Source organism: Hypanus sabinus, chromosome 4, assembly GCF_030144855.1.
Source record: "Hypanus sabinus isolate sHypSab1 chromosome 4, sHypSab1.hap1, whole genome shotgun sequence".
Lineage (NCBI taxonomy): Eukaryota > Metazoa > Chordata > Chondrichthyes > Myliobatiformes > Dasyatidae > Hypanus > Hypanus sabinus.
Window position 1 is genome coordinate 8,555,235 of NC_082709.1, and position 26,944 is coordinate 8,582,178.

Genomic DNA, 26,944 nt, shown 5'->3' on the forward strand with positions numbered 1-26,944 from the left:
CTCCAAATGAGCAGGTGCTGTGTCTCACTGTGGCCGATGTGAGGAGAACCCTGTGCAGGGTCAACCCACGGAAGGCTGCTGGACCAGACAATATTCCTGGTAGAGTGCTCAGAGGATTTGCAGACCAGCTGGCAGATGTTCTCACTGACATCTTCAACATCTCCCTGAGCAGCGCTGTCATTCCAGTATGCTTCAAGGCCATCACCATCGTCCCCGTGCCGAAGAAGTCTTCAATGTCCTGTCTAAATGACTACTGTCCTGTTGCACTCACATCCATCATCATGAAGTGTTTTGAGAGGCTCGTCATGAAGCATATCAAGACCCTGCTGCCCCCTCACTGGACCCCCTGCAGTTCATGTACCATCCCAACCGTTCAACAGATGACGCCATTGTAATCATCCTCCAGCTGGCCCTAACCCACCTGGACAAAAAAGACACCTACATTTGAATGCTGTTCACAGACTTCAGTTCAGCATTCAACACAATCATTCCTCAGAAACTGATTGGAAAGCTGAGCCTACTGGGCCTGATCATTTCCCTCTACAACTGGATCCTAGACTTCCTGACTGGGAGACTTCAGTCATTCTGGATCGGGAGCAGCATCTCCAACAACATCACGCTGAGCACAGGGGCTCACCAGGGCTGTGTGCTCAGTCCACTGCTGTTCACTCTGCTGACCCACGACTGTGCTGCAACACACAGCTCAAACTATATCATCAAGTTCGCCGATGACACGACCGTAATGGGTCTCATCAGCAAGAATGAGGAGTCAGCATACAGCGAGGAGGTGCAGCGGCTAATGGACTGGTGCAGAGCCAACAACTTGTTTCTGAATGTGAACGAAACAAAAGAGATGGTTGTTGACTTCAGGAGGGCACGGAGCGACCACTCCCCGCTGAACATCAACGGCTCCTCAGTAGAGATTGTTAACAGCACCAAATTTCTTGGTGTTCACCTGGTCCCTCCACACCAGCTCCACAGCAAAGAAAGCCCAGCAGCATCTCTACTTTCTGTGAAGGCTAGGGAAAGTCCATCTCCCACCCCCCCCCCCATCCTGACCGCATTCTACAGAGGTTGTTCTGAGAGCATCCTGAGCAGCTGCATCACTGCCTGGTTCGGAAGTTGCACCATCTTGGATCGCAAGACCCTGCAGCGGATAGTGAGGTCAGCTGAGAAGATCAATGGGGTCCCTCTTCCCGCCATTACAGACATTTACACCACACGCTGCATCCGCAAAGCAAATAGCATTATGAAGGACCCCACGCACTCCTCATACAAACTCTTCTCCCTCCTGCCATCTGACAAAAGGCACCGAAGCATTCGGGCTCTCACAACCAGACTGTGTAACAGTTTCTTCTCCCAAGCCATCAGACTCCTCAATACCCAGAGACTAGACTGACACCAACCTACTGCCCTCTACTGTGCCTATTGTCTTTATTGTACTGCCTGCACTGTCTTGTGCACTTTATGCAGTCTTGTGTAGGTCTGTAGTCTAGTATAGTTTTTGTGTTGTTTTACATAGTTTCAGTGTAGTTTTTGTATTGTTTCATGGAGCACCATGGTCCTGAAAAGCATTGTCTCATTCTTACTGTGTACTGTACCAGCAGTTATGGTCGAAATGACAATAAAAAATGACATGACTTGACTTGAAATGTCCTCACTCCAATCCCTATGGTACATCACTTTTGGGTGCAGTTTACAAACTTTGCACATCTTCCATATGGGACCTTATCAAAAGCCACACTGAAAACCCTATCCCACACTGCCCTCATCAATATACTGAGTTCATCGTCATGATTATATGCTGAGTTAGATGATATGGCCAATTATGGTCATTTGACTATGATTATTCTCCGCATATTTTTCTACAGAAGTAGTTTGCCATTACTTATTTGTGGGCAGCGTCTAAACAAGATGGATGACTCTAGCCATCATCGATACTCTTCCGAAATTGACTGCATGGCATCATTGGTCGCATAACTAGGACTTGTGATATGCACCAGCTGCTCATGACTGTCCACCATCTGATTCCATGGCTTCATGTGATCCTCATTGAAGTGGGGGGGGAGGGCGCTAAGCAGGTGTTACACATTGCTCACAGGTGACCCGCGCGCTGGTGCCTTACGCATCCTTCGGAAGAGACGTATCACCACACTGCCACCAGGATGTTTAGTTACCTCTTCAAAATCTCAGGTAGCCAGATTCGTCAAGAAAGCCATGCTGACTATCCGTGATCGACCCCCGACTTTCCAAATGTACGCTAATCCTGCCCCTCAGAATTTTTTCAAATGCCTTTCCTACCAATGATATTAGACTTAATGACCTTCTTAACTTGCCATTCTTGATACCTGCACAAAATAGCTTAATCAGATTAATCTCACTTGATCGAACAATTTCATTATGACTGTCCTTCACTATTCTGTGTATTTCTACATGAAACATAGAAAACCTACAGTTCAATACAGGCTCTTCAGCCCACAAAGTTGTGCCGAACATGTCCCAACCTTAGAAATTATTAGGCTTACCTATAGCCCTCTATTTTACTAAGCTCCATGTGCCTATCTAAAAGTCTCTTAAAAGACCTTATCGTATCAGCCTCCACCACCATTGCTGGCAGCCCATTCCATGCACTCACCACTCTCTGAGTAAAAATCTTACCCCTGACATCTCCTCTGTACCTACTCCCCAGCACCTTAAACCTGTGTCCTCTTGTGGCAACCACTTCAGCACTGAAAAAAAGCCTCTGACTATCCACACGATCAATGCCTCTCATCATCTTATACACCACTATCAGGTCACCTCTCAAGGAGAAAAGGCCAAATTCACTCAACCTATTCTCATAAGGCATGCTCCCCAATCCAGGCAATGTCCTTGTAAATCTCCCCTCCACTCTTTCTATGACTTCCACATCCTTCCTGTAGTGAGGCAACCAGAACTGAGCACAGTACTCTCAGTGGGGTCTGACCAGGGCCCTATATAGCTGCAACATTACCTCTCGGTGTGGTGGTTCAGTTCGAAGTCCGTGGTCCGGTCCTCAGACTCCGGACTCCGGGTTTTCCGGCGGTCCCTTGCTGTGGGTGGACTTAACTAGAAACACCTGAGGCTCATATTGGAACTGGGAATATAAGTGGCCCTGGTATTGAGTGTGGTTGGGGTTGTCTGGTCAAGATACAAATGGCTGGTGGAAGGCTAGAATGGACTCTTGCCATCCTTGGGGCTGTGTTGGAGAACCATGGCTTCTGGGAGCCTTGCTGGTAGTAGTTGGAGTGGTCATTGTGGTATGGATTCAGCTGTTTCCTGGGCCAGCTGGGTGGCCATCAGCCACCCTGAGCTAGGTAGGGATCCTGTTGCTTCTGTAGCCAGCCAAGGCTGCTGGCTGTAATGGCTACTTGGAGCTACCCTGATGCAGAGGTGAAACTGTCTGTTGTTCCTTGATGTTTGTCTCTTCCTGTCCTTGCCCCTGTGGGTTAAGATTGGCTGTTCTGCTGTTGCCCTGTGGGGGGATCTGTCTTGTCTTGTCCTTGCCTCTGTGGGGTAAGTCAGACTATACTGCTGTTGCCCTGTGAGGGGATCTGTCTTGCCTTGTCCTTGCCTCTGGGGTAAGTCAAGCTGTTCTGCTGTTGCCCTGGGGGGGGGGGAATCTGTCTTGTCTTTGCCTCTGTTGGGTAGGTCAGACTGTTCTGCCTTTACCTAACGAATGGTCCTGCCCCACCTTGGTGTGGAGTTAAAGATGAGTCCCGGCTTGTCAGCGGATAAGCCCCGGCTCTATGTTTGTACTGTCCTGTTTCATGTTAGTGTCCTGTTAAAGATGAGTCCCGGCTCCATGTTGATGTACAGTTCCTAGTCTACCCCTAGCTCCAGCCTCCGAGTTCCCCAAGCCTGCAGCCGCCAGCCTCAAGACCCCAAGTCCCTCGCCAAGCCTCGTCACATCCTCGCCTGGGTTTGGGGGTCCGAGCCCGAGGCAAGACCCAGGTTCCGGGTCCTTGTCCAGTCTCTGGCTTGGAGTCCACCCCAGGCTCCTTGTTCCCAGTCCCTTGTCCTGGTCCTGCTTCCCCTGCCTAGACTGCATCCTGTCCTGTCCTTGGGTTCCATCTTGTCCTGTTTCTGGGACTCCAGTGTCTGTGTCCTGCAGTTGGGTCCTGATTCAACACCTGACCTATGACACTCGGCTCCTAAATTCTGTCCCACGATTAATGAAGACCAATACACCATAAGCTGCCTTAACCACAGAGTCAACCTGCACAGCTGTTTTTAGTGTCCTATGGACTTGGACCCCAAGAACCCTCTGATATTCCACACTGCCAAGAGTCTGAACATTAATACTATATTCTGCCATCATATTTGACCTACCAAAATGAACCACTTCACACTTATCTGGGTTGAACTCCATCTGCCACTTCTCAGCCCAGTTTTGCATCCTATCAATGTCTTGCTGTAACCTCTGACAGCCCTCCACACTATCCACAACACCTCCAATCTTTGTGTCATCAGCAAACTTACTAACCCATCCCTCCACTTCCTCATCCAGGTCATTTATAATAATCACAAAGAATAAGGGTCCCAGAACAAATCCCTGATGCACTCCACTGGTGACTGACCTCCATGCAGAATATGACCCATCTACAACCACTCCTGTGGGCAAGCCAGTTCTGGATCCATAAAGCAATGTCCCCTTGGATCCCATGTCTCCTTACTTTCGCAATAAGCCTTGCATGGGGAACCTTATCAAAAGCCTTGCTGAAATCCATACCACTCCATCTACTGTTCTACCTTCATCAACGTGCTTAGTCACATCCTCAAAAGATTCAATCGTAAGGCACGACCTGCCCTTGACAAAGCTATACTGACTACTGCTAATCATATTATACCTCTCCAAATGTACATAAATCCTGCCTCTCAGGATCTTCTCCATCAACTTACCCACCATTGAGGTAAGCCTCACTGGTCTATAATTTCCTGGGCTATCTCTACTCCCTTTCTTGAATCGCAGCAAGAGGCAGAGAGGGAAGAGGTAAAGGAAGCTCAGAGAGAAGCTGTGTTTTTTAACTGAACGTGGCAAAGAGGCTAGACTGCGCAGGTGCGTGATGTAGCGTGCCAAAGATTTAAAAAGAAAGGCCGCTATATACAGCGGCCATTGTCAAAGTGGACTGAGGCAAGCGTGTGAAAGTTGGCCCGTGTGGCAGAGGGAGAATTTAAATAGCGAGCAGAGGCTGAGTACGAGCTTCACTCCTGGTGAGGTAAGGCCAGGTAAGCTCCTTTAATTAACTTAATTAGATTAGACGTTGGTAATAGAGGCAGCAGTTAGGGCAGTCGAGTGCTCCGTTTGCAGTTTGTGAGAAGTCAGGGCGAGCACAATTGTCCCTGATGACTACACCTGCAAAAGGTGCATCCAGCTGCAGCTCCTGACAAACCATGTTAGGGAACTGGAGCTGGAGCTGGATGAACTTCAGATCATTCGGGAGGCAGAGGTAGAAATAGACAGGAGTTTCAGGGAGATAGTCACCCCTAGGAGTCAGGAGACAGGTAGTTGCGTGACTGTCAGGAGAGGGAAGGGGAATAGACAGGAAGAGCAGAGCACCCCTGTGGCCATTCCCATCAACAATAAGTATACTGTTTTGGATACTGTTGGTGGGGACGACCTACCAGGGACAATTTGCAGTGGTTGTGTCTCTGGCGCCGAGACTGGACCCTCAGCTCAGAAGGGAAGGACAGAAAAGAGGAGAGCAGTAGTGATAGGGGATTCAATAGTTAGGGGGGCAGATAGGAGGTTCGATGGAAGAGATCGAGAATCCCAGGTGGTCTGTTGCCTCCCTGGTGCCAGGGTCCGTGATATCTTGGATCGAGTTCTCAGTATTCTCAAGAGGGAGGATGAGCAGCCGGATGTCGTGGTCCATGTAGGGACCAATGACGTGGGTAGAAAGAGTGAGGAGGTCCTGAAAGGTGAGTTTAGGGAGCTAGGTGCCAAGTTAAAGACATGACCTCCAGGATAGCAATCTCAGGATTGCTACCAGTGCCACGTGCAGGTGGGTTTAGAAATAGTAAGATAGTGCAGATCAACACATGGCTGAAGACATGGTGCAGGAGGGAGGGCTTCAGATTTATAGATAATTGGGCAGTTTTCCAGGGAAGGTGGGACCTGTTCTGGCAGGATGGTTTACATCTGAACTGGAGGGGGACAAATATTCTTGCAGGTAGGTTTGCTAGAGAGGCTCCAGTGGATTTAAACTAGATACAAGGGGAGAGGGGAACCAGAGCGCAGGAACAGATGTATGGGAGAAGGAAGAAAAAGAAGACAGTAAGGTTCTTTGTACTGTTAGAGAAAAACAGAGAGGAGGAGGTGGAGAATTTTTAAATGCATTTATTTTAATGCTAGGAGAATTGTAAGAAATGTGGATGAGCTTAGAGCATGGATTGATACCTGGAAATATGATGATGTAGCTATTAGTGAAACATGGTTGCAGGAGGGGTGTGATTGGCAACTAAATATTCCTGGATTTCGTTGTTTCAGTTGTGATAGAATCGGAGGGATGAGAGTGGGAGGTGTTGTGTTGCTTGTCAGAGAAAATATTACAGCGGTGCTCTGGCAGGACAGATTAGAGGGCTCATCTAGGGAGTCTATTTGGGTGGAATTGAGGAATGGGAAAGGTGTAGTACCACTTATAGGGGTGTATTATAGACCACCTAATGGGGAGCAAGAATTAGAGGAGCAAATTTGTAAGGAGATAGCAGATATTTGTAGTAAGCACAAGGCTGTGATTGTGGGAGATTTTAATTTTCCACACATAGACTGGGAAGCCCATACTGTAAAAGGGATGGATGGTTTGGAGTTTGTAAAATATGTGCAGGATAGTTTTTTGCAGCAATACATAGAGGAACCAACTAGAGAAGGGGCAGTGTTGGATCTCCTGTTAGGGAATGAGATAGGTCAGGTGACCGAAGTATGTGTTGGGGAGCACTTCGGGTTCAGTGATCACAATGCCTTTAGTTTCAATATAATTATGGAGAAGCATAGGACTGGACCCACCGTTGAGATTTTTGATTGGAGAAAGGCTAACTTTGAGAAAATGCGAAAGGATTTAGAAGGAGTGGATTGGGACAATTTGTTTTATGGGAAGGATGTAATAGAGAAATGGAGGTCACTTAAAGGTGAAATTTTGAGGGTACAGAATCTTTATGTTCCTGTTAAGTTGAAAGGAAAGGTTAAAAGTTAGAGAGAGCCATGGTTTTCAAGGGATATTGGAAGTTTGGTTAGGAAAAAGAGAGATATCTACAATAAATACAGGCAGCATGGAGTAAATGAGGTGCTCGAGGAATATAAAGAATGTAAGAAGAATCTTAAGAAAGAAATTAGAAAAGCTAAAAGAAGATACGAGGTTGCTTTGACAAGTAAGGTGAAAATAAATCCAAAGGGTTTCTACAGTTATATTAACAGCAAAAGGATAGTGAGGGATAAAATTGGTCCCTTAGAGAATCAGAGTGGACAGCTATGTGTGGAGCCAAATCAGATGGGGGAGATTTTGAACAATTTATTTTCTTTGGTATTCACTAAGGAGAAGGATATTGAATTGTGTAAGTTAAGGGAAACAAGTAGGTAAGTTTTGGAAACTATGACAATTAAAGAAGAGGAAGTACTGGCATTTTTAAGGAATATAAAAGTGGATAAATCTCTGGGTCCTGACAGGATATTCCCTAGAACCTTGAGGGAGGTTAGTGTCGAAATAGCAGGGGCTCTGACAGAAATAATTCAAATGTCATTAGAAATGGGGATGGTGCCGAAGGATTGGCGTATTGCTTGTGTGGTTCCATTGTTTTAAAAGGGTTCTAAGAGTAAACCTAGCAATTATAGGCCTGTCAGTTTGACGTCAGTGGTGAGTAAATTAATGGAAAGTATTCTTAGAGATGGTATATATAATTATCTGGATAGACAGGGTCTGATTAGGAACAATCAACATGGATTTGTGCGTGGAAGGTCATGTTTGACAAATCTTATTGAATTTTTTGAAGGGGTTACGAGGGAAGTTGACGAGGGTAAAGCAGTGGATGTTGTTTATATGGACTTCAGTATGGCCTTTGACATGGTTCTGCATGGAAGGTTAGTTAGGAAGGTTCAATCGTTAGGTATTAATATTGAAGTAGTAAAATGGATTCAACAATGACTGGATGGGAGATGCCAGAGAGTAGTAGTGGATAACTGTTTGTCAGGTTGGAGGCCGGTGACTAGTGGTGTGCCTCAGGGATCTGTACTGGGTCCAATGTTGTTTGTCATATACATTAATGATCTGGATGATGGGGTGGTAAATTGGATTAGTAAGTATGCAAATGTTACTAAGGCAGGTAGCGTTATGGATAATGAAGTAGGTTTTCAAAGTTTGCAGAGAGATTTAGGCCAGTTAGAAGAGTAGGCTGAACGATGGCAGATAGAGTTTAATGCTGTTAAGTGTGAGGTGCTACATTTTGGTAGGAATAATCCAAATAGGACATACATGGTAAATGGTAGGGCATTGAAGAATGCAGTAGAACAGAGTGATCTAGGAATAATGGTGCATAGTTCCCTGAAGGTGGAATCTCATGTGGATAGGGTGGTGAAGAAAGGTTTTGGTATGCTGGCCTTTATAAATCAGAGCATTGAGTATAGGAGTTGGGATGTAATGTTAAAATTGTACAAGGCACTGGTAAGGCCGAATTTGGAGTATTGTGTACAGTTCTGGTCAACAAATTATTGGAAAGATGTCAACAAAATAGAGAAAGTACAGAGAAGATTTAGTAGAATGTTACCTGGGTTTCAGCAACTAAGTTACAGGGAAAGGTTTAACAAGTTAGGTCTTTATTCTTTGGAGCGTAGAAAGTTGAGGGGGGACTTGATAGAGGTATTTAAAATAATGAGGGGAATAGATAGAGTTGACGTGGATAGGCTTTTCCCATTGAGAATAGGGGAGATTCAAACAAGAGGACATGAGTTCAGAGTTAGGGGGCAAATGTTTAAGGGTAACACGAGGGGGAATTCCTTTACTCAGAGTGGTAGCTGTGTGGAATGAACTTCCAGTAGAAGTGGTAGAGGCAGGTTCAGTATTGTTATTTAAAGTAAAATTGTATAGGTATATGGACAGGAAAGGAATGGAGGGTTATGGGCTGAGTGTGGGTCAGTGGGACTAGGTGAGTAAGCATTCAGCACAGACTAGAAGGGCCGAGATGGCCTGTTTCTGTGCTGTAATTGTTATATGGTTATAAGGAACAACATCTGCAACACTCCAATGCTCCAGAACCTCTCCCGTCCCCACTGATAATGCAAAGATCTTCCACAGATGCTCAGCAATCTCCTCTCTCGCCTCCCACAGTAGCCTGGGGTACATTTGTTCTGGTCCCGGCAACTTATTCAACTTGATGCTTTCCAAAATCTCCAGCACATCCTTTTTCTTAATATCTACATGCTCAAGCTTTTCAATCTGCTGCAAGTCATCACTACAATCACTAAAATCCTTTTCCATTGTGAATACTGATGTAAAGTATTCATTAAGTACCTGTGCTATTTCCTCCGGTTCCATACACACTTACCCACTGTCACTCTTGATAAGTCTTATTCTTTCACGTCTTAACCTCTTGCTCTTCTCATACTTGTAGAATGCCTTGGGATTTTCCTTAATTCTGCCCGCCAAGGCCTTCTCATGGCCCCTTCAGGCTCTCTTAATTTCCTTCTTAAGCTCCTTCCTAGTAGCCTTATAATCTTCTAGATCTCTAAAATTACCTAGCTCTCTGAACGTTTGTAAGTTTTTCTTTTCTTCTTGACTAGATTTATTAAAGCCCCTGTACACCACGGTTCCTATACCCTACCAAAGCTTCCCTGTTTCATTGGAACATACCTATACAGAACTCCACACAAATATCCCCTGAATATTTGCCACATTTCTTCCATACTTTTCCCTGAGAACATCGGTTTCCAATTTAAGCCTCCAATTTCCTGCCTGATAGCCTCATAATTCCCCTTTCTCTAATTAAACGCTTTTCTAACTTGTCTGTTCCTCTCTCTTTCCAATGGTATTGTAAAGGAGATAGAATTATGATCACTATCTCCAAAATGCTCTCCCAATGAGAGATCTGACACCTGACCAGGTTCATTTCCCAATACCAAATCAAGTACAGCCTCTCCTCTTGTAGGCTTATCTACATACTGTGTCAATAAAACTTCCTGAACACACCTAACAAACTCCACCCCATCTAAACCCCTTGCTCTAGGGAGATGCCAATCAATATTTGGGATATGAAAATCTCCAATCACGCCAACTATGTTATTATTACACCTTTCTTGGATCTGTTTCCCTATCTGCTCCTTGATATCCCTGTTATTATTGGGTGGCCTATAAGAACACCCAGTAAAGTTATTGACTCCTTCCTGTTCCTAACTTCTACCCACAGACTCCGTAGACAATCCCTCCATGGCGTCCACCTTTTCTGCTGCCATGACACTATCTCTGATCAACAGTGCCATGCCCCCACCTCTTATGCCTCCCTCCCTGCCCTTTCTGAAACATCTAAAACCCGGCACTTGAGGTAACCATTCCTGGCCCTGAGCCATCCAAGTCTCTGTAATGGCCACCACATCATACCTCCAAGTACTGACGCTTTAAGCTTATCTGTTTTGTTCACAATACTACTTGCGTTAAAATAGACACATCTTAAACCTTCAGTCTGAGTGTGTCCCTTCTCTATCACCTGCCAATCCTCCCTCTCACACTGTCCACAAGCTTTCTCTATTTGTGAGCCAACCTCCTCTTCCCCAGTCTCTTCAGTTCGGTTATATTCTCTCTCAGAATGAACTCTAATAGTTTTTCAAAACTAACTGGTCTGGAAATTATTTGTTTCTCCCCCTTCCTCCCTGTTTATACAACACCACAGTGTGGGCATTACTCCCGTCTTTAGGCAACATTTCTGTCACAAAAAAAGAGATTGTGGTTGGAGCCTCCCAATTCACTTCCTTGCTCCTTTAATGGCTTCAGATGTAATTTATCCAGAGCTGGTGATTTATCTCTTTTCAATAATGGTCAACCTTTGAATAATTCCTCTTTTTCTATGTTAATCCTATTTAATATTTGCCTTAACATCATCATGATCATCCTACTCTTCAGTGTAAACAGTCACAAAGTATTTAATAAGAAACTTTCCCACATGATTTACCTGACAGGGTTTACCTTTTTTGTCCCCAAGACACACCACTACACCTTCCTTATTCTTCGGTTAGTGACACAGCCTGGAGCTGGACCTTTGAGCCCCCTGACAACCCCAATTTAACCCGAACCGAATCATGGTACAATTTACAAAGAGCAACTAACCTACCAACTGGTACAACTTTAGAATGTGTAGTACCCAGAGAAAACCCACACATTGCATAGAGAGGACTTATAGAGACTCCTTACAGATGATGCTGGAATTGAACCCTGAAATCTGGAACACCTTGAGCTGTAACAGTATCACACTAACTTCTATGTTCCCATCTTTCTGTTTCTGCACTTAGTGAGTATCTTTGGCTTTTCTTTGTCTTTACATGCAAGTATTGTTTCATACTTTTTCTCTGCTTTCCTACTTCCCTTTTCAATTTGATTCCAAAACTTCCTACACTTTTTCAGATTTTCAGCAATATTAAGTGCTTAGCGTCTAATACGAACCTCCTCTTTTTGCTTTATCCTAACCTTTTCAGCAATATGTTATCCAAGATGCTTCAATTTTGACAGCCCTACGTGTAACTTTTGCTGGAACAGATTCACCCTGAACCTCTTGAATCGTCATCAACATCATCATGTGCCGTGTTGTATGACATGGACAAACGTGTTTCTTGACTGTGAATTGTTATTGACAAATTTTTCTACTGAAGTACTGGTAGTTTGTCATTGCCTTCTTCTGGGCAAAGCGGGTGACCCCAGCCATTACAACACTCTTCAGAGATTGTTTGCTTGGCATCAGTGGTCACATAACCAGGGCTTGTGATATGCACCAGCTGCTCATACGACCATCCACCCCCACTCCCATGGCTTCATCTGATTCTGATCGCAGGGGGTGGGGTGACTAAGCAGGGGCTACACCTTGCTCAAGGGTGGCCTGCAGGCTAGCGGAGGGAAGAAATGCCTTACACCTCCTTTGGTAGAGACGTATCTCCACCCTGCCACCCAAGTACTCAATATCTAAATAAACCTCTTTTTATTTTATCTCAACCTCTATACAATGTATTATCCAAGAAACTTTAATTTTGGCAGTCCCACCTTTTATATTTGCTGAACAGATTCATCATAAACTTCTTTAATTGGCCATCTCCAGCCTACCTATTTCAACATGGTAAATTTTCAATTTAGAATCTTTTATTCCCATATCATGTTTTTGCTTTTGCCATTACCACACTAAATCTAACTGAATCACAACCACTTTCATAATGATTATGACTTTGAGCTTGGTCTTTGAACAATCAGTATATATCTCATCTGTATGTTGCAACTGTATTTGTGAAGCTGAAGTGACCCTGATTCTGCAGTCATAATTTGGGCAGTTTCAGTTTGTCTCTTACAGTATATTAGCTCAAGGACTGCAGGAGAAATGATTGAGTAAAATGTTTGGGCAGTGATGCAGCTGTATCTGATACCTCTCCACACTGAGACTGAACCTGGTGTGGACCTACTGCAGGTGTGAACCTCAGAACATGTTCACAAATTTCTGTGGATGTTTTTGGATCTCTGATCCCAAGGGTTCTTCCGGGTGTCAGGAATGATGAGCAGTCATAATTCCAAATTTCAGTTTATCTTATAGAACAAACAAACATACCAGTACTAACCAAACTAAATAAAGAGCTGAGAAACAATGCTATGAAGACAAAGGAATAAAGAAGCCAAGATGGCGCCTTTAAAAAATACATCATTTTTATAGATAAGATTTTTTTAAATTCCTTAGATAGGGATTAACTAATTAATAGGCTACATAATTAAAACAATTACATCTCGTAGGTAATATGCCAATACTTAGCCAATGAAAAATGAGAAGGGAGATAAACTATTACTTTAGCCGCTATAACACAAACAAGTTGCTGGAGCGACTCAGTTTCGCCAAAGGGTTTCAGCCCAAAACATCGACTGCGATGCTACCTGGCCTACTGAGTTCCTACAGCATTTTGTGTGTGTTGCTCGGATTTCCAGCATCTTAGATTTTCTCTTGTTTGTGGCTTTAGCTGCTGTACTGCTTTCTGCCAGTAGGTGGGGATGAATGACCACATACCGTGAAAAATACAAGTTGATAAAAAGTGGAAATCTTATACAAAATTATTTAAAAAGCAAAGTGGTCTCGAACAATGCACTCCAAGTTTCTTGTTGCGTTCTTAAGGTTATTCAAAGTTACAGGCTTTGTGGTGTAAAAAATGACGATATACTGTATGTCTTGTACTGGGATGTCCAACACGAATGTACGGTATTTTGTATCTCAAGTTTCATGAATAAAATTATGTTTTCTTCAGAAGGAGAGTTGTTTGATTAGCTGGAAGTTCCAAGAGTCTGGATCCCCTTGGTTGACAACTGCAGTTTTTGCTTTCTGAGGATTGCTTCAACCAAACCGGTGTAAAGGCAGACATAGCCATTGGGGTTGTGGCTGAGGAACAGACGAAGTGTGAAACGGGGAAGAATTGCTTCTCAACTCCACTGTCATATCTCCTGCCACCAACCTCCCCTGTTATGATCTTTTCATAGGTTGTGGTCAGCAGTGAGCAGCTGAGCACATTGGAGTACAGAATTGCCAAGAAAATCAGTCAGTTGGTTTATTGTCCCATGTTACTGTGCACTAAATGTTAATAAACTGCATTAATACTGTGTTTATGTGATTGTCTTGTCTGATGCTCCAGACAAGGTGTCACCCTTTCCATTGACAAAGATTTAATTACAAATGTGATATCATGGTCCTGATTCTCACTCATCATACATTTAATATGCTTATTCTTCAAAAGAGTAAAGATCCAACTGAATGCTCTTCTAATAGACCAACTTCTTCACTTAATGTTGATACTAAGATCCTATCTAAAGTTTTGGCCTATAGGATTGAAAATATTTTACCATCTGTCATTTCTGATAACCAAACTGGATTTATCAAAAATCAATATTCTCACTTTAATATTTGTTGGTTATTAAATGTTATTTATTCTCCTTCTAACATGATATCGGAATGTGTGGTATCCCTAGATGCTGAGAAAGCCTTCGACTGAGTTGAATGGCATTATTTATTTAAAACTTTAGAAAAATTCAATTTTGGATCCGTTTTCATTCAATGGATTAAATTACTTTATTTAGCTCCTTCTGCTAGGGTTATCACTAATTCTCTTAATTCCAAACCATTTAAGCTTCAGCGTGGCACTAGACAAGACTGTCTTTTGAGCCCTTTGCTTTTTGATCTTGCTTTAGAACCTTTAGCCATTACCTTTCGAGAATCTAATGATATCACCGGTACTTTAAGGGGAGACACTATTCACAAAGTCTCGCTGTACGCTGATGATCTGCTGGTATTTATTTCTTCGTTACCTCATGCGCTTTCTTTACTCTCCTGTTTTAGCCAGTTCTCAGGTTATAAATTAAACCTACATAAAAGTGAACTTTTCCCTTTTAATAATTTGATACCAACAAATTCTAACCTTCCTTTTAAAATTGTAAGAAACCAATTTACCTACTTATGTGTAACAATCACTAAAAACTATAAGTGTCTATTTAAAGAAAATTTTCTTACCCTATTGAATCACGTAAAAAGGATACTATCAAATTGGTCGCCTCTTTCGTTTTCCCTGATTGGCCAAATTAACTCGATCAAAATGAATATATTACCTAAATTTATATATCTTTTTCCAGACATTGCTTGTTTTTATTTCTAAATTTTTTTTTGATTCTCTTGACTCTATTATATCTTCTTGTATATGGAAAAATAAGCGTTCTAGATTAAATAAAATTCATCTTCAGAAAGATAAAAAGAATGGAGGACTAGCCTTACCAAACTTTAGATTTTATTATTGGGCAGTTAATATAAGAAATCTTACATTTTGGTTATATTACATTAATCGTGAGGATAGCCCGATGTGGGTTTTTTTAGAAGCTAACTCTGTTAATAAATTTTCTATTATTTCTCTTCTTGGATCCTCACTTCCTTTGTCTCTGAGTAAGTTAACTGATAATCTGGTAATTAAAAACACTGAGAATTTGGATTTTGAATTTGGATACAATTCCAAAAATACTTTGGCTTATTGAGATTTTCTCTTTCGAGTCCCATTTTTTTCTAATTTTTTTAAACCCTCTATGATTGATGTGGCTTTTAAAGAATGGGATAGATTAGGTATTAAATGCTTTCCGGACTTATTTGTAGAGGGAAGTCTCTTTTCATTTGAACAATTGTCAACTAAATATAGTTTACCCAAATCTCATTTTTTTTTGATACCTACAAATAAGAGATTTTTACAGTCTCAAATAAGTACATTTCCTAAAAGTCCTGATAAGAATTTACTAGATGTAATTTTTAATTTGAAACCATTTTATAATGGATCTAAATCTAATATTCATAATATGTTGTTGGGAATGAGAAGTGTTCCTTTAGATGAAATGTAAGACCTTTGGGAACAAGATTTTCAGATTTCAATTTCTGAGGAAACTTGGAATAAAATTTTTAAATTGGTCAACACTTCATCATTATGTGCCCACCACTCTCTCATACAATTTAAAGTGGTCCATAGGGCCCATATGACCAAGGATCAGTTGTCTTGTTTTTATTTAGATATATCTTCGTATTGTGGTAAATGTAATAATGGAGAAGCTTCACTCATTAATATGTTTTGGACATGTCCGTATCTTGGAAAATATTGGAAAGAAGTATTTCAAACTTCCTCAATGCTTTTCAAAGTAAACTTTATTTTGGAGTCATCTGACTTGCACATTTTGGCTTTTATTTCTCTTATGGCCAGAAGGACACTCTTGCTTAAATGGAAAGATGCAGCCCCTCCTATTCACGCCCAATTACATGATGTGATGTTATGGTTAAACTTAGAGAAGATTTGATGTTCAATCTCTGAACCTAGCCAAGAATTTCAAATATTGTGGGGACGTTTTTTGAGTTATTTTCAAAATTTGCTGTTAAAACACAGATGATGACTAATAATTTTTTTTCTTCCCTTTTTCTCTGTACTAATCAACTTTGGTCTTGATAGTGGGTTAGATTTTTTTATATAATAAAATTGCTATATTTCAATGTTATGAATTAATTAGTCTGTATGAATATAGGATAAGGAGTCATGGGTATACAGAGAGTAAAGGAGGGGACTTAAGTCACAGTCCTGAGGGGCACCTATGTTGAGGATCAGAGAGGCAGAGGGGAGGGAGCCCACTCTTGCCACCTGCTGGCGATCTAACAGAAGTACAGGATCCAGCTACACAAGGCAGAGTGAAGGCCAAGGTCTCTGAGCTGCTTGTCAAGCCTGGAGGGAATTATGGTGCTGTGATGAAATGCAGTTCAAGAACAGCATTCTCACATAAGCATCCTTCTTCTCCAGATGCGTAAGTACGGTGTGTCGAGCTGTGGGTATTGCGTCATCTGTCAATTGGTTGAATCAGTAGGTGAATTGTACGGGGTCCAGTGTGGGTGGTACAATGCTGCAGATGTAGTCCTTGACCAGCCAACAAAGCATTTGCTTATCATTGAGGTGAGTGTGACAGGATGCCAGTTGTTCAGACATGTTACCTTGGTCTTTTTAAGTACAGGGATAATGGTGGATGTTTTGAAGCGGGAGAGCACTCTACACTGGGAGAATGAAAGATTAAAAATATCCGTAAACACACCTGCCAGTTGAGTACCTGCCCTGGGATGCCGTCCAGTCCTGCAGCCTTGCGACCGTCCACCGTTGGAAACACCTGTGTACTTCAACCTCAGAAACGACTAAGGTGCAGGTTGCTTCAGCGGCTCTCCTCGGGGGTTCAGTGTTGGTGATATCGAACCAAGCGTAAAAAAGATTTAGCTCTGTAAAAGTGCAACAAGATAATCCACCTTTTTTCTTATACTCTGTGCACTGATATATAACACTTTGAGTACTGTATTTGCTACCCTTTTTGATTCTGCATCCCTAATACACTGACACTCACCCTGCTGGCTGCAATTTTGTCCTTTCGTCTGCCTGACAGTCTGACTGCACGCTATCTTTGCTTTTTTATCATTTGTCCTATCCCGAGTCCCTTCATTCCAGTTCCCATCCGCCTGCCAATTTAGTTTAAATCTTCCCCAACAGCTCTAACAAACCTGCCTGCGTGAATATTGGCCCCCCTCAGGTATACCCCTTTGAACACTGCTGGGGGGTTGACCTAGAACAGCACAGAAGCAGCAGCTCGGCCAGTGGCACTGTGTCTGACTCTGAGACTCAGCAGCGAAGGGTAAAGTCAGGCACAGCGATATTGCTAGGAGGCTCAGAATTTAGGATGACAGGCAGGAGATTCTGTGGCCACAAAAAAGCAGCCAGGATTTATCCTGCAGATTGAGAGTGAGAAGATCAAGCCAGAAACATCAGTAAACATCAGTATTACAGTGGAGTAAAGGGAATTACAGAGGCATGAAAGAAGAACTGGCCAATTTTGATTGGAAAAGGATAGAACAGCAGTGCTAGAGATTCTGAGGATAATTTGGAAGGCACAGTATAGATACATCCCAACAATAAAGGGAGGATAAGGCAACCATGGCTGATAAGAAAAGTTAAGGACAGCATAAAAGCAAAAAGAGGGTGTATAATATAGCAAAAATTAGTAGAAAGTTAAAAGGATTAGGAACCTTTTAAAAATCAACAGAAGGCAACTAAAAAGACCATAGGGAGAGAAAAGACGAAATATGAAGATAAGCTAGACAATAATATGGCAGATGAACTTAATAAACATTTTGCATTAATCTTCATTGTGGAAGACACTGGCAGTATGTGTCTTCGAGGTGTTGGGGGGCAGAAATTAGTATATTTGTTATTATTAAGGAGAAGGTGCTTTGGAAGCTGAAAGGTCTGCAGGTAAGTACATCACCTGGACTAGATGGAGTATACCAGAGGGTTCTGGAAGAGGTAGCTGAAGAGATTGCGGAGGCATTAGTAATGTTCTTTCAAAAATCTCTAAATTCTGGAAGTACAATGTCTAGAATAACTGTAGAATTACAATGTCACCCCTCTCTTTAAGAAGGAAGGGAGACAGAAGAAAGAAAGGTGAGTTAGCCCAACCCCAGTGGTTGGGAAGATGTTGGAGTCCGTTATTAAGTATATGGTTTCTGGGTAAAATAGGCACAAGTCAACATAGTTTCCTTAAGGGGAAATCTTGCCTGACAATTCTGTTGTAATTCTTTGAAAGAACAAGCAGGATAGGCAAACGAGAATCAGTGGATGTTGTTTACTTGGATTTAATAAGGTGCCATACATGAGGCTGTTTATCAAGATAAGAGCCCATAGTATTTCAAGAAAGATACCTCGTCCTTAATGATGGACTCCAATACTCTCCCAACCACTAAGGTTAGGGTAACTGGCCTATAATTTCTTCTTTTTTGTCTTTATCATTTATTAAAGAGCAGAGCGACATTTGCAATTTTTCAGTCCTCCAGAACCATGCCAAAGTCAAGAGATTCTTAAAAGATCATGACCAATGCATCTGTTATCTCTTTAGCAACCTCTTTCAGGACTCTGGGATGTAGTCATCTGGTTCAGGTGACTTAACCACCTTAAGGCCTTTCACTTTGCCTAGCACTTTTCTCCTTTGTAATAGCAATGGCACTCACTCCTGCTCCCTAACAATCATGAGCATCTGGCACACCGCTAGTGTCTTCCACAGTGAAGACAGATGCAAAGTACCCATTAAGCTCATCAGCCATTTCTTAGTCCCCCATTACTACCTCACCAGCATCATTTTCCAGTGGTTCAATATCAATTCTCACCTCTTGCTTTATAGAAATGAAAAAATACTATAATGTTTTATATAACAGGCTAGTTTGCTCTCTTATTTCATCCTTTCCCTTCTTATAACTTTTATAGTTGCTTTTTGTTGGGAAGTTTTTAAAATCAATCATTCAACTTTCCACTCACCTCCCTTTTACACTTTAAATAACTGAAAAAAACTTTTGGTATCCTGCATTATGTTATTGGCTCACTTGCACTCATATTTCACATTTTCCCTTCTTATTGTTCTTTTAGTTGCCCTTTGTTGGATTTTAAAAGCTTCCCAATCAAACAACTTCCCACTCACTTTTGCTACTTTATATGCACTTTCCTTGGCTTTTATGCAGTCGTTAATTTCCCTTGTCAGCCACAGTTGCCTAGCCCTGCCATTTGAGAACAACTTCTGTCTTCTGTGGGGCATATCTATCCTGCACCTACAGCCACATCTATTCTGCCATCACCTGCCAGTGTCCCTCCCCACTCCCCCACCCCAGTCCACCTAGGCAAGCTCCCCTCTTATGCCTCTGTAATTCCCTTTATTCAATTGCAATACTGATACTTGTGACTTATGCTTCTCCCTCTCAAATTGCAGTATGAATTGAATCATATTATGATCACTGTCTCCTAAGGGTTCCTTTACATTATGCTCCCTAATAAGATCTGGGTTATTACACAGCACCCATTCTAAGACAGCCTTTCCCCCAGTAGGCTCAAACACAAGCTGCTCTAAAAAGCTGTCTTGAAGGCATTCAAAAAATTCCGTCTTGCACTTCAACACTAACCTGATTTTCCGAATCTCCTAACATATTGAAGTCCCCTATTACAATTGTGACATTATGCTTATTACATGCCCTTTCCATCTCCCTTTGCAATCTCAACCCCACGTCTTGGCTACTATTTGGAGGCCTATATATAACATTGTCTTCTCTAACTTCCATTAATGCCCCTCCTCCACTTCTTACCCCATCCCTGACATATTTAGTTGTTTGCCTGTTCTTCATCTCCCTCTGGTGCATCCCCCCCCCCTTCTTTCTCCCGAGGCCTCCCGTCCCATGATCCTTTCCCTTCTCCAGCTCTGTATCACTTTTGCCAATCACTTTTCCAGCTCTTAACTCCATCCCACCCCCTCCGGTCTTCTCCTATCATTTCACATTTCCCCCTCCCCCCACTACTTTCAAATCTCTTACAATCTTTCCTTTCGGTTAGTCCTGACGAAGGGTCTCGGCCCGAAACGTCGACAGCGCTTCTCCCTATAGATGCTGCCTGGCCTGCTATGTTCTACCAGCATTTTGTGTGTGTTATAATTCCCACAATGTTTTCTTTAACCCTTGCAGTTTCTTAACTCCACCCACAAAGATTCAACATTCTCTGACCAAATGTCACCTCCTTCTAAAGATGTAATTCCATCTCTTACCAATAGAGCCACACCACCGCCTATACCAGGGGTCAGCAACCTTTACCACTGAAAGAGCCACTTGGACCCGTTTCCCACAGAAAAGAAAACACTGGGAGCCGCAAAACCCGTTTGACATTTAAAATGAAATAACACTGCATACAACGTTTTGTTTTGCCTTTATGCTATGTATAAACAAACTATAATGTGTTGCATTTATGAAATTGATGAGCTCCTGCAGAGAAAATGAAATTACATTTCTGCATGCAACAAAAACATTTTGAACTCCGAACATAAGATGTTGGGTTGAAGGTTACTTTTAAGTAAAATACTCAACGTCTATTTGAGTCCTTCTTGTGTTTATGAAAAACGCTAAACTTAAATTTGCCGCCAGCAGCAAACCAAAAATAACGTCAGCCAGCTGTCAACCTGAAAAATAAAAGGACTATTTCACTGAACAATGAAGACATATGAATATACGTAAAATAATAGGCAATTAAAATATTTATCATACTTGGTCAGGTTGACTCACACCTGACAATGCAGTCGTATTCGGTAGGGATGGATCGATGCTTAGGGGAGTGACCGGGAAGGATAATGTGTTTTTTTCCTCTCTGAACTCACAGAAGAGTTTCCCAAACGATGTTTGCATTGCGATGATTGCAGAATGTAAATACTCCGAATTTATCATGTCGTGACCTTGTTTGAACTCTCTCAAATTGGGGAAGTGAGACAATGTGCCTTTCTGTAAATCTCTGGCAAGCACTGTCAACTTGCGCTCGAATGCCAAAACATCCTCCAACATGTGCAGGGCTGTACGTCCTTACCCCGTTGAAGAGCTGTGTTCAGCGTGTTCAGGTGCGCTGTTATGTCTACCATGAAGTGTAGCTTTTCCAGCCACTCTGGCTGTTCCAGCTCAGGAAAGGTGAGCCCTTTGCTGCCCAGGAAAGTTTTCACTTCTTCCAGACACGCGACAAAGCATTTCAGCACCTCCCCTCTGGACAGCCAGCGATAAAAACACGTTGTAGCGGTGTGCTCACGCAGTCAGTAAACTGCAGTCGAATAACTTTATTCGAACTAAACAGCCTTGCTTTTAAGCCTCCCTCAACCCAGCCCCCATGGACGCAGATGCTGCAAAAGACGCGTACTCACAAACCCCCGTAGGCTATCTCCCTTAGCCGGAATGCTGGCTAATTGTGAGCCGTTTCGGATGTGCCAGGAAATGTGTCGCCACACTTAGATTGTACAAGATCACCATTATCTTCAAATTTAGAATTACATTTCAAAAGCTAACAAACTAACATAAAATACATTTTAATTAAATACTGACCAATTATTTCCCAAAGCCACAGGGAGCCGCAGCACAGAGGTGAAAGAGCCACAAATGGCTCGGGAGCCGCGGGTTGCCGACCCCCGGCCTATACCTTCCTGTCTGTCCTTTGATGTTCAACTCTCAACTATGATCTTCTTTCAGCTACAACTCAGTGATGGCCACAACGTCACACCAATCAATCTCTAATTGTGCCATGAGTTCATCCACCTTATTCTGAAAGCTATGTGCATTTAAATACAGCACTTTCAGTCCTGCATTCTTCACCCTTATGAATTTTACCTCTGTGGTACAACTTAACTCTTACTAACATGGATAGAAGATTGTCTGACTGGCAGGACAGTGGGAATAATGGGAGCCTATTCTTCGTGGCTGTCAGTAACTAGTGGTGTTCTGCAGAGGTCAGTGATGGGACCACTTATTTTCACATGGTGTGTCAATGATTTGGATGAATGAATTAATAGTTTTGTGGCCAAGCTTGCAGATGATATCAAGATAGGCAGAAACGCAGGTAGTTTTGAGGAAGCAGGGAGTCTGCAGAAGGACTTAGACAGATTGGGAAGATGAGTGAAGAAGTGGCAGATGGAATATAGTGTAGGGAAGCATATGGTCATGAACTTTGGTAGAAGGAATAAAGGTGACTACTTTCTAAACAGAGAAAATTCAAAAATCAAAGGTGCAAAGGGACTTGGGAGACCTTGTGCAGGATTCCTGCAGACTTGATGGGCTGAATGGCCAAAGTCTGCTCCTATATCTTTTGGTCCTATAGATTCAATATAAGATTCTGAGAGGCATAGACAGAGTAGACAGCGCATACTGCTTTCCCATGGTAGCAATGGCCAATACCAGAGGATATCCATTTAAGGTGAGTGAAAGTTTAGGGGAGATGTCAGAATTAGTTTGCTTTAGTTTGATGGGGAGTAGTCTGGAACCCACTACCAGTTGTGGTGATAGAGGCTGATACAATAGGGACATTTAAAAGACTCTTAGATAGGCACATGGATGTAAGAAAAATAGAGAGATATGGGCTGTGTAGGAAGGAAGGGTTGGATTGATGGTTTATGTTGGTCAGCACGATATGTATCTACTGAGAGTTAAATATGAGAGCTTACAAGAAGTGAGCGGGGCAGTCAGCACATTTTACACACCACAGTCCCAGTGAGACACTGGATTGCTCAGGGGGAGATTGAGCTGAGGGCTTGTTTCTGTGCTGCAGTGTTCTAACATTGTGGCCCAAAGAGCCTGTACTGTGTTGTACTATTCTATGTTCCATGTTGAATTTGAGCCCTAAACTAGAGGAAGACTGATTTTGACAGTGTCAGACAGGAGCTGGGAGAGGTAGATTTGGAGCAGCTGACAGAGCAGAACAACGTTTGGTAAGTCAGAGAAGTTCAGAAACAAGATATTAAAAATTCAAAGCAAACATGGAGCAGCAAGGGTAGGAGGTAAAGACGGTAAGTTTGGAAGTGAGTTTAACCAAAAGATTTTTAAGGTGTGATCAGAGAAAAGGAGGAAGCCTGTGTCTGTTGTGGGAAATTGGGATAAAATGAGCCACCTGGGTTTCACTGGATGAAGAAACTTCAGAAATGAGGAGGTCAAAGGGATTGAAGAAATTACTTTACAACACAAAATGTTGGAAGGACTCAGCTACTGACAGCATCTACGGAAAAGAGTAGTCTTGATGAAGGGTCTAGGCCTGAAGTGTCGACTGTTTACTCTTTTCCATAGATGCTTCCTGACCTAATGAGTTCCTCCAGCATTTTGTGTGTGTTGCTTTGGATTTCCAGCATCAGCAGATTGTCTCATGTTGAAGAAATTACTTTGGCATATAGGATTAAGGAGAATCTAAAACATTTTATAGAGCATATAGAAGCAAAAGGGTAGCTAAACAAACAACAGTTTCTTTCAGAGGTCAGAAGACTAATTTATGTGTGGAGACAGGAGACATGGTTGAGATCCTAAACTGATACATCTAATTGTATTCATCGGGGAGAAGCTAGTGGATGTGTAGAGGCTGCAGATATAGGAGGAGTACATTGATACTCTCAAGCAGATCTGAATCAAGAAAGAGGAAATAGAAATGTTAGGGTGGATATATCTCCAGGACCTGAAAAGTTGCAAAAAATGAGCTCAGTGGCTCAGGCAGCACCTGTTTAAGGAAAATGACAATCAATGTTTCAGGTCAAGACCCTATAACTGGATTGAAAGGGCAGAGGATATCCAGATTAAAGCAATGAGTGGGGGAGGATAGGGGCAAGAGCTGGTAAGGAATAGGTGGATCCTGGTGAGGAAAGGTTGATTGACAGATGGAATCAGGCAGGGGAGGGAGGAGTTGAGCTACTGATAGAGACTGGGATGTGAAGGCAAAAAAAAGGCTGCAGATTTTGGAATTTGATAAGAAAGGAAGGTGAAGAAGAACCAATTAAGGGAGAAATGGTGAGCAAATAGTAATGTGGGAGGAGCTGGGACTCTGTGGTTAAGAGGGCATACAGTGCATTGGCCTATTGTGGGATTGAGTTTAAGAACCGAGAGGTAATGTTGCAGCTATATAGGACCCTGGTGAGACCCCACTTGGAGTACTGTGCTCAGTTCTGGTCGCCTCACTACAGGAAGAATATGGAAACCATAGAAAGGACACAGAGGAGATTTACAAGGATGTTGCCTGGATTTTAAGAGACTCTGGGATGAATATGTGGAGTTTAGGAAAATAGAGGGCTACGGGTAACCCTAGGTAGTTTTAAGGTAAGGAAGTCCTGAAAGCGCTTCATAAAATTACAAGCTTAGAGAAGATGGATTGTCCCAGTCTTTTCACCAGGCCAAGGAATTACAAAATTAAAGGGAGTAGGTTTAAGTTGAGTGGGAAAGAATTGAAAGATGGCCTGAGGAGCCAGTTTTTAAAAACACAAAGTAGTGGGTATATGGAATGAGCTGTCAGAGGAAATGCCTGATGTTAGTATCATTACAAACTTTTAAAAGTGTATATGGATAGGAAAGGTTTAGAGGGATAGGGGCCTGATACAGGTAAATGGGAATGGCATCATAGTCAGCATGGACGAGGTAGGCCAAGGGGACTGTTTATTTCTATGATTCTAATACCTTTATTCATTTCTCACTATATCAAAGATTTGAAACTTATTTTTTGTTGGACCTGGTATACATTCCAGAAGTTTGCTCATGAAACTTGTATCTTTCAATGCATTTTTCTTGTTCAATCACAACCATGTACAACTTTTTTTTGTAATTGCATAATAGTCTTCTCTTGCTCATACAACAACTTTTCCAGTCCACAACAGTATACTTAATGGTACAAAATCCTTATAACACACTAAATACAAATTGAACATTTACTGCAGAACAAAATTCAATTCTGAATCACTAGTCTGTAAGCAAGGGCCAAACTGTCCCAGGCCATCTGAGGGGCAAACCGTGCACACGCCCAGCGAATCCACAGTCACTTCCAGGACAGCGGTGACACACGGTGCATGTGGAAGGGCATCCAGGACATCACCAATTACAGGACAACATCACCTGACTGTGCAGGTGATGCCTCCCTCCCGGATGCGCTGAATAACTTCTACGCCCAGTTTGAGGCAGAAAATGACGTGGCAGCAAAGAAGTCCACCCCTCCTCCAAATGAGCAGGTGCTGTGTCTCACAGTGTCTGATGTGAGGAGAACCCTGTGCAGGGTCAACCCACGGAAGGCTGCTGGACCAGACAACATCCGTGGTAGAGTGCTCAGAGGATGTGCAGACCAGCTAGCAGATGTTCTCACTGACATCTTCAATATCTCCCTGAGCAGCGCCACCGTTCCAACGTGCTTCAAGGCTGCCACAATCGTCCCCGTGCAGAAGAAGTCTTCAGTGTCCTGCCTAAATGACTACCGTCCTGTTGCATTTACATCCATCATCATGAAGTGTTTAGAGAGGCTCGTCATGAAGCATAACAAGACCCTGTTGCCCCCCCTCACTGGACCCCCTGCAGTTTGCATACCGTCCCAACCACTCAACAGATGACGCCATTGCCACCACCCTCCACCTGGCCCTAACCCACCTGGACAAAAAAGACACATACGTTCAGATGCTGTTCATAGACTTTAGTTCAGCATTCAACACAATCATCCCTCAGAAACTGATTGGAAAGCTGAGCCTACTGGGCCTGAACACCTCCCTCTGCAACTGGATCCTAGACTTCCTGACTGGGAGATCTCGGTCAGTCCAGATCGGGAGCAGCATCTCCAACACCATCACACTGAGCACGGGGTCCCCCAGGGCTGCGTGCTCAGTCCACTGCTGTTCACTCTGCAGACCCACGACTGTGCTGCAACACACAGCTCGAACCATATCATCAAGTTCGCCGTTGACACAACCGTGGTGGGTCTCATCAGCAAGAATGTGAACAATGTGACTAATGTGAACCAAACAAAAGAGATGGTTATTGACTTCAGGAGGAGCGACCACTCCCCACTGAACATCGATGGCTCCTCGGTAGAGATCGTAAAGAGCACCAAATTTCGTGGTGTTCACCTGATGGAGAATCTCATCTGGTCCCTCAACACCAGCTCCATAGCAAAGAAAGCCCAGTAGTGTCTCTACTTTCTGCGAAGGCTGAGGAAAGTCCATCTCCCACCCCCCATCCTCATCACATTCTACAGGGGTTGTATTGAGAGCATCCTGAGCAGCTGCGTCACTGCCTGGTTCAGAAATTGCACCATCTCGGATCGCAAGACCCTGCAGTGGATAGTGAGGTCAGCTGAGAAGATCATCGGGGTCTCTCTTCCAGCCATCACAGACATTTACACTACACGCTGCATCCGCAAAGGAAACAGCATTATGAAGGACCCCATGCACCCGTCATACAATCTCTTCTCCCTCCTGCCGTCTGGGAAAAGGCTCCGAAGCATTCGGGCTCTCACGACCAGACTATTAACAGTTTCTTCCCCCAAGCTATCAGACTCCTCAATACCCGAAGCCTGGACTGACACCTTACTGCCTGATGTACCATCAATAACTCTCGGAGACGTGAGGTGAGATATAGGCTTTTATTCGCTGGAAGAGAGCAGTCAGCAGCAAGAGACCACCATACAACATCCTGGAGACTGAGGGAGGAGCAGTGCCTCCAATCGCCTTTATACAGAGGTCCGTAAGAGGAGCCAGAGGAGCAGTCAGCGGGGGGGTTGTCCAGACAGGTACATGTAGTTCACCACACTGCCCTATTGTCCTGTTTATTATTTATTGTGGTGCCTGCACTGTTTTGTGCATTTTATGCAGTCCTGTATAGGTCTGTA

The 26,944-nt window shown here is 43.0% G+C and overlaps 1 long non-coding RNA gene across 4 annotated transcripts in view; it reads right to left on the minus strand.

The window, feature by feature from the left end:
• The window catches only part of LOC132392464 (uncharacterized), a 98,968-nt gene that overhangs the window by 68,350 nt on the left and 3,674 nt on the right, over nt 1-26,944 (minus strand). For all 4 annotated transcript variants that reach the window (XR_009511554.1, XR_009511552.1, XR_009511555.1 and 1 more), the window contains exon 3: nt 16,827-17,004. This is a non-coding gene — a long non-coding RNA (uncharacterized LOC132392464). The remainder of the gene's footprint in view (nt 1-16,826; nt 17,005-26,944) is intronic.